Here is a 16,685-nt window from a genome sequence, read left to right on the forward strand (position 1 = left end):
TTTTAAAAGGTGAATACTAAAGCAGAATGTAAAATAAACAGACCGAGAAATGCTTCATTTCTTAACATTTTTGTTCAGAAGGTATTTTGGATGAGAAAGTTCCCATTCAGGTGGTGATGGTGAGCTAAGCTGAGATTGTTCATTATAAAAGTTTGCATTATTAGTTTCATAGTGCAGATCTTTAGGAAAATTTGTGGTAAATGCATATGTTATAAAATTGCATATTAAAGTATGATATATATTTTTTTTTAATGAATATTTAGCTGCAGTGGTGTCATTGACCAGCCTCTGGTAATGTTGTCTAGTCTGGCATCCTTACTCACTCACACCCTTCCCACATGACACATCATTCTCTACACACTTCTCGCTCTTTATTTTATGCCACCATCATGAATGATAGTTGCAGAATTAAAGTATAATAGGGTCCGACTTATAAAACTGGTTAGGTTCCTGACCCCTGCCGATAAGGGAAAATCGCCGATGAGTGGAACGTAGCTTTTTTTTTTTACTGTCAAATGCATATAAATGCCTGCTAACATGTTTACACTATCATATATTAAGTCCTCAATACAGCTGGCCCTGAAAAAAAAAATGCAAAAATAAAATATACAGTATATTCATTACAATTCTTAAAATGTGGTGCCAGACACCCTTTCCTGATGCAGCTGTTGTGTGTGTCAAGCCAAAAGCAGTGGAAAAAATAGCAGGACACCAAAAAGCAGGGCCCTCCTGGATACAGAGCATCACTATTATGTTGGAATACCATATAAATGTTGAATGTGCAATACTGTGAGGCATTGTAGAGTGGATTAAAGGAAGTTCCAGGTACAGATGACACTCTCATTCACCACTTGTGGCAAACTTTTATAATTAATGATGAGGCTGTACGACCCTTAGTGCATAGAATAAGCTTAGTGACAGATTTTTCAGGTTTAGTAGAATGTACAGAGGAATATCCAATTTAAGCATGTGGCAGAGGTTTACTGCACAAGATAATGATAATTGGAGTTAAGTGTCCAATGTACTGGTGTTGCACTGCAGTAATAAATGTGCTTGAAATTTGTGTTCTCGAGTCAACACTTGTTTTAACAAATAATAAAAATGTAGACTTCGTGTAGATGTTTTTTTTTTTTTTTATAAATATATAGGTATTTAAAAATGCATCCAAAACTGAGGGCTAATTTCAGTGAAAAGATCTTGAGTTCTAATGAATAAATATATTTTCTATGTGGTAGGGCTGTGGCTAAGATCAGATTACTCTTATTTGCATTATGAAATGTTCTGAGTGTGCTTCAATAACCATTGACCTTTCCTTTATTTATGCTAAATTTTTAATTATTGATATGCAGTACTACACAGTTAATTATTATTATAATCAAAAAGAAGTGCTAAACCACAAGGGCTATACAGCTCCACTTGGTGAGGGGCTCTTGATTTAGGGAATTGGATCTGTGCTCCAGTTCCCCGAATTAAGCCTGAATGCCTTCCACATCCCCCCCCCCCCCAAGGCGCTGTATAATCCTCCGGGTTTAGCCCTTCCCCCTTGATTATATTAATAATAATATACAGCTCCACATAGTTAAATAATTTATTATTTATAAGCAATGAAATTAAAAGGTAATTTTAATTTAGATTCATAGATTGGTAAAGGAAGTAAACAGAATTATCAATACAAAAATTATGTTAATTGTTACAATAACCACAAAAAAAAAAGATGACCCCCCCCCCCTCTCTCTCAAGAGTTTTAATCTCTTCCTTAAAGCATGTCAGGAGACATTTTGATGAGGCATCAGGTGGCCATATTAGTGAAGGTTACTTAGGGATCCTGGAGTGGCAACTGAAAGTGTAAGACTCCTGGTTTTCTTTCTAGTTTGCCTGCTGCCATTATTAGCTAAGAGATAATTATATATTTTATGCTGCTGTCAAGACTTTTTTTGAATGGTTTGAAAAACCAACAAGTTGAAGATTGAGACACTTACGCAGCATATGGGAATCTTTATTCAGGAAACGTTTCGCCACACAGTGGCTTCATCAGTCCAATACAAAGAGGAAGGCGTAAGGAGAGGATAAGTATGAGGTAATCAGTCCCTCAGCCTGGAGTCGATGTGTTCAGTCCATCAATCCAAGATTGATGGACTGTTTGCGAGTGTTGCACACCAGATAAGGTAAGCAGTTTCAGGGAACAGTAGCACTAACTGTTGTGACAGAGATGACTATGGTTCTGGATCAGTATGTGGTTTCTTTTTATTTATTCTTGGTGCTTCCTCCCAATATTTATTGTATGGTAAACAAAATATGTATTAACTTATTCTCCTGGATCTCCAGTGGCTGCACTACCCTCTACGGACCCCATGCACGGGCATGGACCCTCCTTAGAACCCGGAACTGTTTTCAAGCAATCACTTATTACTTGAATTTGGTACTGTACCTGTATTCCTTCTACCCCCACTGGCACCTCTAACCCCTGCTTACCTTGAACATAGAACCAGCTGCCTACATGACATAATGAGGATTCATGACTGTTCACACACACAACAGAATAGCTTGATGCCATCAGCCTTGACAAACAACACTGAAGCTATACCTTACTCTTAGAAACACATGCCTGGAAACCTATCCCCCTTCTTGCAAGAAGTCTTTAAACAGACTTGGACAAAATTTTTCACCTTGAGATAATAGATCCTGAGGTGTAGTTTACTGACTACACAGTCGAAAAAGCACTCCTATCTCTCGTCATCAAAGACTTTATTCTGTGCTTTGAAAGGTGGGATGTGCATTATCAAGTGTCAATGATCATCAAACTGTCACAGATCTGCACTGCCATCACAAATACAATGAAATTCCTCCCTCAATTCAAACTGGAAATACTACCCTTTCACATGATAATACTATAAGACACTGGTATTATGGCAACATTGCAAATGGAATGTCCAGTCCAAGGAACAGCTGTTATAATAATTCTGCAACTATCCTGATCCTTGCCTTAGCTGTGCAATCCTTCATATTTTCATTGGTGCCCAGTTTTTGTTTGAGAAATCAAGAAATTATATTTGAAGGAAAAGAAAAAACAAGAGGGTTTGTCATATACTCAAGCTGTGACCCGGTTATGTCAGGAATGGATAACAACACATTGCTCCTGCTCCTGAGTCATCCAGTGAACTCTACCACAACTGCTCCAAGCCCATATAGTACTCCCCAACTACTACTATGACACCTATGCCACAATCCCAGACCTAAATAACTCTTTCACTTCATTTAAACTTTTCTGACAGACTACCTCAAAATTTGACCCCCCTTCTATATCCATAAGTCATAGAAATACATGTACCCCAGTGTCCTTCCATTCCTGGCTACAACAACTCAATGTTTGTCTTCATAGATCTCCATCCCGGGAGGCAGCTGACCTCTCGCTTTCATTACTTTTTTCTCCCCAGGAAGTGGAACAGAATTCCTCCGTAAGCCATGTGTGTCATAAGAGGCAACTAAAATGCCAAGAGTAAGGGGCTAGTAACCCCTTCTCCTGTATACATTACTAAAGTTAAGAGAAACTTTTTGTGCCACGCTGCCTTGGTGGGATACGGCTGGTTTGTTGAAAGAAAAAAAAGTGAGGGAAGGCAAAGGTAATTGCAGAGGCCTCCACTTTTTTGTTGCTAAGAGACAGTTGTGCCTTGATACTAATAAAGGATTCTTGATTTAAGGAGTTGGAGCTACCCTATATTTTGAGTCAAACCTGGTTACCACCCACCCCAGGCTCTGTACAATCCCATGCAGGTTGTTTTCTTACAAGAACAATTAACAGATCTGAGGCAGTTGCAGTGTCTCCCCTCTTCAAGGGGGGCTCCTTGGCGTGGTGAAGAGGCTCTTGGTCTGAGGAATTAGACCTATCGGTCTTCTTCCTCAGACCGAACCTAATTACCCCCCAATCTCCCCTCCCCTATCCCATCCTCCCCTTTTTCCTTTCCTCCTCCTCCTCCCCACTCCTCCCTTTTGCCCTTCCTCTTTTTGTCCTTTGGGATTTCTCCCACAGGCGCGCTAGTTCCTAGGTAGGGGAAAGGACACCGGGGTCCATCCCATTCCGTTGAGGTTTCTTGGCGGTGGCGTAGTTTGCCGTGGAATCTGGATTGCCTAGGGATGTCCCGATCCCTCTCCGGTATCCCGGAGTAGCTTTGGGTGTCTTTTGGGCGACGGGTGTATCTCTGGAAGCCACCTTTCGGATTCCGGGGGTGGTGGCTGAAGGAGGTATGCTTTGTGGCGGATATCCGGCCGCCCTCTCTTTTGTCCACCGAGGTAGCTCGGCAGATGTGAGGTTGCTATCCCAGATTGCTGGTTTACTGGCATGAAGGGTAGGGTATGGCACGGGTTCCATGCTGCATCTGCGCTACTAGCGGTGTCGAGTCCTCTTGGGCGCGGAGGGAGATTTCTGGCCCTTTCATTCCTCCTAGGAACTATCCCTCCCCGGTCCCCCCTTTTTTTTTCTTTTTTTTATTTTTATTTTCTTTTCTTCTTTCTTTTTTTTTCTTAAAAACAAAAAGAAAGAAGTAACCTAACCATGGCAGCCCTAGTCCATGAACCTGGTACCCCCGGGCCCCTTCTTGATACCGCACCCCGTTCTGACCCCGCCTCGTCTTTGGACCACTCTTCAGACATTCCTCATGCCTCTGTACCTATTGCCGGTGCTGTTTCCTCACCCGCTTCAGGTACTGAGGCCTCGACTGACTCCTTCGATTTATCAGACCTTCGCTCTCCTCTGACTATGCTTCCGGCCTCTCCCTCTACGGTGCGGCAATTTTCAAATCGCCGACCCGTTCCACGTCGGACCAACTCTGGTCCCACGCCTAAACGTCAACGACAATTACCTGCTGATGATACTTCTCCACCTTCACCTTCTCGTTCTTCTCAGAAACGATCGACACGTCCTTCACTACCTTTCCACGCTCAGTTTCAGACTGAACAGTGGACTAAATTCTTCACTTTACGACCAACTTCCTCTACTGCCTATCTTTCTGACCATAGTATTGGCAAGGCACTCCTACGCCATGTTGGTAAAGATATTTCTTTTCATGCTCTTAAGAGCGGTACGCGCATCATTACTGTACAGAATGCTACCCAGGCTCGTGAGCTCTCTCGTCTTTCCCATATAGATACTGTTCCTGTCACCCTTGAAAAACATCATTCCCTCAATTCTTGTAGTGGTACCGTTATTCTGCCCCATACCATAGTTCAACAAAATTTCCAGACATGTGGCACCGACATTCTAGAACAGCTGGAACTCCAAGATCTCCCAATCCTCAAGGTAGACACTTACGTTCTTCCTGCCCGTGGGCGGAGACGATACCCTAGCAATGTGGCTCGTTTAACTTTTGACAGCCGAGAACTCCCATCCTCAGTTTATATAGCAGGACATCGGTTACAAGTTCGAAAGGTGATCCCTACACCACAACAGTGTAGAAATTGCTGGCGATTTGGCCATCCAGCGAAATATTGCAGATCTATCGCCGAATGCCCAGTCTGTGGTGCCGATGACCATTCTAATACGTCTTGCAATCGATCTCCCTCTTGCCTTAACTGTCATGAGGCTCACCCTTCGTACTCTCGCCGTTGTCAGGTCTATTTAAACGAGCGGGAAATCCGTTACCTCAAAGAGACAGAAGGTCTCCCTTATGCCATGGCAGTTTCTCATCTCCGCCTCCAAGGGAGACTCCCACGTGTTTCTTATTCCCGTGTTTCAAAACGTCCCCCCACTTCTGGTATCCCATCTTCTACACCCACCTCTGTGGTTACCTCTCCCATAATCACTCCTGTATCTAATCCTTTTGCTGTCCTCGGCTCAGACGTCCCTACTTCAACGCCTCAGTCTAATCTCGCTTCTTCGAGTTCTCTCTTACAAGCCTCAGTATCGACGAGACCTCGTATGACACCTCTTCCCAATCGTCCCTCTACTTCTCAAAAGTCAAAAAAAGGTCCGGTAACACCTCCTACCCATCTTCCACCTCCTCATTTTACCCTCCCTGTCTCTGTCCCTAGTTCTTCCCCTCTCACTGGCTCAGTTACAAGTGCAGAGGTTCACCCTCCTCCTCGTAATGTACCTTCCTCCCCTGTTCCCTCCCAAGTTTCTTCCTCTTCTGCCACCTCCCAGGTTCCTGTCTCTTCTGTCCCCTGCCACGCTTCTCCAGTTCCCTCCACCCTTTCGCCCCCCCCTACCTTGGTACAGTCCAATACAGTTCCAATCTTTACTCATCCTCCCCCTACCATTCCCAATATTGTCTCCCATACGACATCTCTGAATTCCGAAACACTTGAAGCAATCTCTGAATATATTGCAGAGACCAAACCATCAATGGACACTGATCCACCTTCCGCTCTTTCTCTCTCCTCTGCTCCATCTGCGCAACTCCTTTCTTCACAGCGCACCGTTCCTTCGCTGCTTGAACATTTTCCACTGCCTCCGCATGTGGACTTTTCTAACCCTTCTAGTCCGTAGGAACCCTTACCTGCGGATTTCAAGTATCTCTATCATTGCCAATCATGGCCTTTTTACAGTGGAATATACGCGGCCTCAGGGGTAATCGGGGTGAGCTTCAGATGTTACTCTCCCAGTTTGCCCCTGTTGGTGTTTGCTTACAAGAACCAAAATTACACTCTGCTGTTATTTCTCACATCTCAGGCTATAATTTATTGTATTCTTCAGATCCTTTTCCTGATGGGACCTTTAATGAAAGTGCCCTTCTTCTCCGCACTGATATTCCGTACCATCAGCTATTTGTTCATACTTCGCTGCATTACACAGCAGCCCGTATCCACTTACATAGGTGGTATACGCTCTGTTCTTTATATCTCTCTCCTTCTCGGGCATTATCTATTCCGGATTTTGCCTTCCTTGTTTCGTCATTACCGCCACCGATTCTGTTACTTGGTGATTTTAATGCCCACCATTTCCTCTGGGGAGGGTCTCACTGTGATTCCCGAGGAATTCAGTTAGAGGCTTTTCTTGCCACCCACCCCCTCCATGTTTTAAATACAGGTACTCACACCCATTTTGATCCTCGGACTCATACTCTCTCTTGCATCGATCTCTCAGTTTGCTCTTCCTCCACCGCATTAGACTTTACTTGGTCTGTTCTCCCGGACTTACATGACAGTGATCATTTCCCAATCATTCTTACTTCCCCTTCATATTCGCCACCTCTTCGCACCCCACGCTGGCAATTTAATCGGGCAAATTGGAACCTTTACTCACACCTGACTGTTTTTAAAGAGGTTCCTTCTTCGTCCTCCATCGATGAGCTTTTACACCTCTTCTCGTCCTCCGTTTTCACCGCAGCTTCTCATTCTATACCCCAAACTTCGGGCAGGCATTCTCAGAAATGCGTGCCTTGGTGGTCTCCTGCTTGTGCTCGTGCAGTACGTTTGAAACGCGCTGCATGGGGCAGGTACCGGTACAATAGAACCACAGAGCGACTCCTTGATTTTAAACAGAAACGTGCGATCGCTCGCCGTGTCATCCGTGACGCTAAACGCACTTGCTGGCGAGATTATGTCTCCACCATCACCTCTGCTTCCTCTATGAGTGCAGTCTGGAAAAAAGTACGAAAACTGAGTGGTAAATATTCTCCTGACCCGGCTCCTGTTCTGCGGGTTGCCGGTGTTGATATAGCAAACCCACTAGATGTTGCCAATGAAATTGGCAATCATCTGGTCCGTATTTCTCAGGGACTCCATCTATGCCCCTCATTTCTTTCCTCAAAGTCTGCCAGAGAGTTAGCACCCTTGGACTTTTCTTCTCTCAGAGAAGAACAGTATAATGTGCCTTTTACACTTCAAGAACTGGAGGCAACACTCTCAGCTTGTCGATCATCGGCAGCTGGGCCCGACGACATTCATATTCGTATGCTACAACATTTACATCAGTCAGCCCTTGCAGTCCTATTACGCCTTTACAATCTTATTTGGTCACAAGGAGTTCTTCCACAGCTGTGGAAATCCGCCATTGTTCTCCCTTTCCGCAAACCAGGCACTACGGGACATGAAACCTCCCACTATCGTCCCATTGCTCTTACCAGTGCAGTTTGCAAAGTAATGGAACGTCTAGTAAATAGACGTTTAGTGTGGTATTTAGAGACACACAACAGTCTCTCCACTCGTCAATATGGCTTTCGTAAGGGACGTTCTACCATAGACCCCTTACTGCGCTTGGATACGTATGTTCGTAATGCCTTTGCGAATAACCACTCAGTTATTGCCATATTTTTTGACCTTGAGAAGGCATATGACACAACTTGGAGGTATAATATTTTAGCCCAAGCCCACTCCTTAGGCCTTCGAGGCAATCTACCATCCTTCCTTAAGAACTTTTTAACTGACAGGCATTTCCGTGTTCGGGTTAATAATGTGCTCTCCCCGGACTTTATCCAAGCTGAAGGTGTCCCCCAGGGATGTGTTCTGAGCACAACACTTTTTCTCCTTGCTATTAATGATTTGGCCTCTAGTCTTCCATCAAATATTTGGTCATCACTCTATGTTGATGACTTCGCTATTGCCTGTGCAGGCGCTGACTGTCACCTCCTTACAGTTTCTCTCCAGCATGCAGTCGACCGTGTTTCCAATTGGGCCACCACACATGGGTTTAAATTTTCCAGCACTAAAACCCACCAAATCACTTTCACTAGACGCTCTGTCATCTCCGATCATCCTTTGTACCTCTATGGCTCACGTATCCCTGAACGTGATACAGTCAAGTTTCTGGGCCTCCTCTTTGATCGTAGGTTATCCTGGAAACCTCACATTACCTCTCTGAAGGCAACTTGTCACAGCCGGCTGAACCTTCTTAAAACCCTTGCTCATCTTTCGTGGGGAGCTGATCGTCGAACCCTCCTTCACCTACATTCCACCCTTATTTTATCGAAACTTGATTATGGTGACCAGATCTATTCAGCGGCATCTCCTGCTACTCTCTCTAGCCTTAACCCCATTCATCACCAAGGATTACGTTTATGCCTTGGTGCTTTTCGCTCTTCCCCTGTCGAAAGCCTCTATGCAGAAGCGAACGTTCCATCCTTATCCGATCGCCGTGATGCCCATTGCCTGCGCTACTATGTACGCTCTCATGATCTCCGCAATCCTTCCATTTATAGAATGGTCACTGATATTAGTAGACATTCTTTATTTGTTCGCCGCCCCTGCTTACTCCGTCCCTTCTCTCTTCGCCTTCATTCGCTCTTGTCTTCTCTTCAACTACCACCTTTCTATGTACATGTAGCATCTCACTTTTCCCTACCCCCCTGGGAAGTTCCAGCTGTTCGAGTCTGTTCTTTCTCCCTCCCTTGCTCGAAAGCCCAACTGTCTACGGTCGCTTCCCGCTCTCTTTTTCTTGACCACTTTCACTCTCATTCTCATGCCATTGCTGTGTACACAGATGGCTCTAAGTCTTCTGACGGCGTAGGATTCGCAGCAGTGTTTCCGGACAGCGTCGTACAAGGGCATTTACTATCTTCAGCTAGTATTTTTACTGCTGAATTATATGCCATCCTTACAGCGCTTATCCGTATTGCATCTATGCCTGTGTCATCATTTGTGGTTGTCTCAGACTCCCTTAGTGCTTTACAGGCTATACAAAAATTTGATACACCTCACCCCTTAGTCCTCCGTATCCAACTTTGGCTACGCCGCATCTTTACTAAGCATAAAGATATTGTTTTTTGTTGGGTCCCTGGTCATGTTGACGTACAGGGCAATGAACAGGCAGACACTGCTGCGCGGTCAGCAGTACATGACCTACCAGTTTCTTATAGAGGTATTCCATGTACGGACTATTTTGCTGTAATATCTTCCCACCTTCACACCCGTTGGCAACAACGTTGGTCTACTATGCTCGGCAACAAACTTCAGTCTATTAAACCGAGTATAGGTTACTGGCCGTCTTCTTATCACCAGTGTCGAGGTTGGGAGACTACTCTCTCCCGTCTTCGCATTGGCCATACTCGTCTTACTCATGGATATCTCATGGAGAGGCGTCTTGCTCCTCTCTGTGAGAATTGCCAAGCTCCATTATCAGTCAGCCACATTCTGTTGGACTGCCCACTTTATCAACGAGCACGCAGAATTTACCTCTGTCGTCGTCTTCGCCCCGCTGCTCTCTCTTTACCTTCCCTTCTCGCTGATGGACCCACCTTTCATCCGGACTCTCTCATTGACTTTTTGACAACGACTGACTTACTTCACAAATTCTGATACTTTCAGCCCTTTCTACTTGAATCTCTTGCTACCCTCTACCCCCGTACTATCCCCTGCCCCGCTGTTTTCTGTAACCTGCTGATCATCCCCCCTCCCTTCTGCCATCCAATTCCCTTGCTTCCTTCCCTACCCTGCAGCGCTGTATAGCCCTTGTGGCTTAGCGCTTCTTTTTGATTATAATAATAATAATAATAATGGAATGCCTTACCCCCCCCACACACAGTTGCTGTATAATCCCTGTGGGTTTAGCAATCCCAGATAATGATTTTTCTAGGATGATGCTATATAGCGCCGCCAACATATCCAGCTCACATTGAGCAGTATGACCATTGCCCCACCTTGTATGATGGATAAACAGTAGCCCTTCGAAGAATGCTGAAAAGCAATGTGTGGTATGAATATCATGCAGAAAATTCGAAGAATAATCTTTAAAAGGTGATGTGTGATGACCAAGGGTATAAATCTAGTTCATACTGGCCTAACAAGATTCATCCAATGAGGTATATTTCTATATGCCATAGCATGGCCTTACTGTGACCACAAATGCAGGTTTTTATAGATGAATCTTTCACCAGCATACCTGTGGTATGCTTTACCTCGAAGTTGCCATCATAACTCACGAAACTAAAAACACAACAGCAAACAAACCACAGAATAGATGGGGATGAATCTCAGTAGGCTGGCATGAACCAGTGGTTAGCACACTGGCCTGAGTTTTAGGACTCGCTTGCCATAAATTCAAACCCCACCTGTTCCATGATTTAATTGCAGTACAGCCTCTTTTCACTTAGCAACGTACTCATTTACCGATGACTCGGACTTACAACAGCCTCTCTGACCAGTATGCATGCCTAAATAATGTATATTAGAGCTGATTGCCTCTATTCTGCTTATTACAATATACAGTACACTACTGTATAAACATTTAAAAATGTTATAAATGGTGCAAAGGTGACATTAAAACAATATCAAAGAAGGTTGACATAAACCTTGTTTAGCGACAAATTCGTTGACTGACATGGTCTTAGGAACAGAACTCCATCATTGAGAAGGGGCTGTATTACAATTTTGAGGCCCGACAGAAATCTTGAGGTGACTTGAGCTAATGATTACTGGTGAGGGATTCATCTGTAAAAACCTGCATTTGTCATAACAGTGGACCCCACAATATTTTTATGGTATGCAGAAATCCACCTAGATGGATGAATCTTGTTAGGACAGCATGGACCAGTGGCTAGCACACTGGCTTAAGTCTCCAACCTGTCTCATTCAAAGCAGCCTCCTACAAAACACAAGTCATTAGCAGTGATAGCAGTAGAGGAAGAAAGTATCTATCTCTGCCATAATGTCCAAGAGTAAGTGTTGTGTGCTATGTACCCCAAACACTACTCTCCTTACACTTCACTCTTCTATTGTATCTAGCCCTTCAAGAAGTGCATTGACTCTTCAGTGGGGATGCTCATAGGCTCTTGATATAAGAAACTGGAGCTATACTCCTCTTCCTTGAATCAAATCTGATTATTTCTTATTCCCCTAGGTGCTACATGACCCTTATGGGTTCAGCGCTTCCCCATGATTATAATAACAAAATCACCCTGCCTCGGTGGGATATGACCGGTTTGTTATAAAAAAAAAAAAAAAAAAAAAAAAAAGGATCAAACATAACTACCCACCATTCACAAACTGCTGTATGATATAGAGTAGACAGTCAATTAAGACATGATCTTTCAGAGAATTTTTGCTACATGACGATTGAAGGATTGTGGTGATTTTTCAATCTTGACACCATGTTTATTAACGACTGTAACCATAGGGGGGGGGGGGGGGAGCTAAAAGCCTGTACAAGATTTCACTAACTACATATTACTGTGCCATTATGTCATTTGCATACCCTAAATGTTGAACGTGTTAGTGATTCAAATTAAAGTATGAAAAGTATAGTATATGAGAAAGTAGCTGTATAGCCCTTGTGGCTTAGCGCTTCTTTTTGATTATAATAATAATAATATGAGAAAGTAAACGGATAATCTTATGGCACCACTATGATAAATGGTTGTGTTTGAAGTTCAGAGAGTTGCCACAATTTACACAGTTTATATATGAATTGTTTATAAGGAGTCTCAGGAAAAGAAATAAATATTAAATTAGTTGTTTCTTGTATACCAGTCAATATAGTACCGAGTTTCACAGTGCTAAAGTGTGAAGACACTGGAAACAATGTTTACATACAAACTGAGAGGGACTCCAAAGATTTATATATACTTTGCTTCCTTCCATTTGCATAATCAAGGTTGTGGGTTTAGCTCTTATGATTAATATTTTGTTTCTCTTCCTTTGCATAATCAAGGTTAAAAAATTAAAGAAACCTGGATGTAATGTGTATACAGTACCTACTTCATGTACATTTGTAAATCAGTTAAGTTACTGATTTACAAATCAGTTTATCACAAAATACAAATGTACTACACTCGTATTTTGTGATAAACTAGGATGTGTGTGATAGGTGGATGGTGGTCGTGTTAAGGGCCACCATAGCACGAGTTGCACACCAACCTCTGCTCTTTACTGTGTGTTTTACTGAAAATGTAAGGGAAATGATGCTTTAATTTTGTTTAAATAAATTTATGATGTATTGAATAGTTTATACTACTTACAAAAGCATCTGGTAGTTAATTTCACAGCAGTGAGGACACAACAATCCTTGAGCTGTCTCACTTTTAAATTCAATAATAACAACAGCATAATAATAACCTGAGAGGGTTTACTTGTGATTCTTTATATTTTTTTATTTTTTGATAGCTTGCTTTCATATTATGATGGGTATTGTTCTGAGCATATTTATTTAGTAAAAAGTCTTATGGTTGGTAATATATGGTATTTTTTACTGAAGTCTGCAGGTGACTGTGGATGTAATGGAGGCAGGTAATAGTTGTGGAACTGCCTGTTATGTTTGTACAGGGTCACATCATCCCCCTCCCCATACATTTTCCCTATTAACAAGCAATAACTATAATGTAATAAATAGAAAATGATATTTGAGTTATGACAAATTGCAAGGCTTTATTATCTGGTCTAATGAGTGTAACCATATTTTCCCATGTTCTTCAGTTCATTTTAGACACCATTTTTCAGGAACTTAACTACCCTCTTAATTGATGGTCATCTGTATATGGGTTTAGTGCTTCTAAAGAGAAGTTGCAGAAGTTAGTGGACGAGTTTGGAAGGGTGTGTAAAGGAAGAAAGTCAAAAGTGAACATAGACAAGAGTAAGGTGATCAGGGTATCAAATTATTTAGGTAAAGAAAAATTGGATATCACACTGGAGGGAGGGAGTATGGAAGAAGTGAATGTGTTCAGATATTTGGGAGTTGGCTTGTCAGAGGATGAGTTTATGAAGGATGAGGTTAACCATAGAAATGATGAAGAAAAAAAGCTGAGTGGTGCGTTGAGGTATCTGTGGAGACAAAGAACGTTATCCATGGAGGCAAAGAAGGGAATGTACGAGAGAGTAGTGGTACCAACAATCTTATATGGGTGTGAATCATGGGTTGTAAATGCTGCAGCAAGGAGAAGGCTGGAGGCAGTGAAGATGTCATGCCTAAGGGCAATGTGCAGTGTAAATGTTATGCAGAGAATTCTTAGTGTGGAAATTTGGAGGTGTAGTTACAAAAGTATTATCCAGAGGGCTGAAGAGGGGTTGTTGAGGTGGTTTGGTCATTTAGAAAGGATGAAGCAAAAATAGGATGACTTGGAGGATGTACAAATCTATAGTAGAGGGAAGGGGTAGGGGTCACTAGGAAAGGATGGAGGGAGGGGGTAAAAGAGGTTTTGTGTGCAAAGGGCTTGGTCATGCAGCAGGCATGTGTAAACGTGTTAGATAGGAGTGAATGGAGACGAATGGCTTTTGGGACCTGACGAGCTGCTGGAGTGTGAAGGGATTCAGGGAAACCAGTTAGCCAGACTTGAGTCCTGGAGATGGAAAGTACCATGTCTGCACTTTAAAAGAGGAGTTTGGGATACTGGCTGTTTGGAGTAACATCTAAACTGTTGTATCAGTGATGCAAAGACTGTTTATGTGTAAATGGTGGTGAAAGTGATGAATGATGGTGAAAGTGTTTCTTTTTTGGGTCACCCTGCCTCGGTGGGAGATGGCCAACGTGTTAAAAAAAAAAAAATATTTTCTTGTTTTTTTTTTCAACCCAATCCATTTCATTTGTGTATGATCACTTTGTTCATGTGTGTTAAGCTCATATTTTTTTTGTAAACATTAGCCAAGAAATGTGGAATTGCAGTCTCGGAATGAATCCCTTTGTTTTACGTTATATTGAGTTTGCCTTAGGCTCTGTGGGCAAGGGTGCATCTATCACAAAGTAAGGGAACTCTGTAATCCAAGTCATTAAGTCAAAAAGTAGAAATGATACACATTTACCTTTTGTGAATAATGGCATTTTGAGAACGACAAAACTTAAACATGTTTAAGATGCACTGTATTACTGTGGTCTAAATTTACTTGAAAATGCCAACCGATTTTTCCACTACACATTCCGCAAATATTCTTTTGTTTACATTATGGCTGACACTGCAGTCAACATTACATACACTACAGTATTACCCATTAAATTCACTTAGTCCATCTTAAGTGGAACACAGCAATTCAGATGCCAGTAAACTTGCATTTTTGGCAACTAAATACAATAGAACCCCCTTATCTATTGATTCAGCATCTGTGGTTTCAGTTATCCATGGTTTACCATGGCCCCAAAACACCTCTGAATTTTGCATAATAATGGCGCAAAAGTAGAGAAGTTGGCATTTCTTCAAAGCCTAAGAGAAGCCGTGAAGTGCTTCTCATCAGTGAAAAAGTGACAATTCTCCACTTATTGTGCATAATTTAACAAACAAACTTTATAATAGATATGTATAGGACTTGCACATAGGGTTTGCTACAAAAAAGATATCATGAAATAGCGAAATAAAATTAACAAAATCAGATGAACCCCAACTCCCACCAACAGAAACAGCAAACAGACTCAATGATTTCTTCTCCACTATAGGACAAAACCTTGCCAATAAAATCCCAAGCTCAGATACCCCACCAAATGACTACCTCACCGGCAACTACCCGAACACACTGTTCCTAGCTCCGACTAACCCATACGAAGTCTCCCTTATTATCAACGCACTAAAAAACAAGGCAGGAGATTTAAATACCTTACCACCCTTTATATACAAAAAAGTGTCACAAGTGCTATCACCAATCATTGCAACACTCTTTAACAAATCCATTGAATCCTCCACCTTCCCTACAGTACTCAAAATAGCAAGGGTCACCCCAATCCACAAAGGAGGAGACCAAACAGAGTTGAATAACTATAGGCCAATATCCAACTTACACCCTCTCTCAAAAATCTTCGAAAAATTAATTCATAAATGAATCTACTCCTACCTTATCTCCCAAAACATACTCAACCCCTGCCAATTTGGATTCAGGCCTAATAAAAATACTAATGATGCTATTATACACATGCTAGAACATATATACACTGCAATAGAGAAAAAAGAAGTCCCACTGGGGATCTTCATTGACTTACGTAAAGCTTTTGATACAGTTGACCATGACTTGCTCCACGTAAAATTGTCACACTATGGTATAAGAGGGCACTCCCTCAACTACCTCAAGTCATACCTCAGCAACAGAAGCCAATATGTGTATGCAAATGGGGCAAACTCTTCTGCGCAACCAATTACAGTTGGTGTCCCACAGGGAAGTGTCCTTGGCCCTCTTCTCTTTCTCCTGTACATAAATGACCTTCCAAATGCTTCGCAATTACTCAAACCCACACTATTTGCAGATGACACTACATACGTCTTCTCTCACCCGAGCCCAGTCACGCTAGCCAATACTGTAAATACCGAATTACAGAAAATATCTACCTGGATGAGGACTAACAAACTTACACTAAACATTGACAAAACCTACTTCATTCAGTTTGGTAACAGAGCTACAGATGTCCCTCTTAACATAATGATAAACGGATCACCTATCACAAAACTAACAGAGGGAAAATTCTTAGGAATCCACCTTGATAATAGACTCAAATTTCATACACATATACAACAAATTTCTAAGAAAATTTCCAAGACTGTAGGCATACTATCGAAGATACGGTACTATGTTCCACAGTCAGCCCTCCTGGCCCTATATCACTCTCTTATTTACCCCTATCTCACCTATGGAATTTGTGCATGGGGCTCAACAACAATTAACCATCTCAGACCACTAATTACTCAACAAAAGGCTGCAGTTAGAATGGTAACAAATTCTCACTACAGGCAGCACACTCCACCAATATTCAATACACTAAACCTACTCACCATACAAAACATCCATACTTATTACTGCACCTATTACATACATAGAACACTTAACTCTGATATTAACCCTCCCCTCAAACA

At 42.3% G+C, this 16,685-nt stretch overlaps 1 protein-coding gene across 1 annotated transcript in view; it reads left to right on the forward strand.

Moving 5' to 3' along the window:
• Positions 1-2,424, forward strand: part of LOC128702226 (protein tramtrack, beta isoform) — a 96,634-nt gene extending 94,210 nt beyond the window's left edge. The window contains exon 14 of the mRNA XM_070102883.1: positions 666-2,424. The gene's annotated coding sequence lies outside the window, so the exon portion shown is untranslated. The remainder of the gene's footprint in view (positions 1-665) is intronic.
• The last annotated feature ends 14,261 nt before the right edge of the window (positions 2,425-16,685 follow it).

This window comes from Cherax quadricarinatus, chromosome 83 (genome assembly GCF_038502225.1).
Source record: "Cherax quadricarinatus isolate ZL_2023a chromosome 83, ASM3850222v1, whole genome shotgun sequence".
NCBI classification, from domain to species: Eukaryota; Metazoa; Arthropoda; class Malacostraca; order Decapoda; family Parastacidae; genus Cherax; species Cherax quadricarinatus.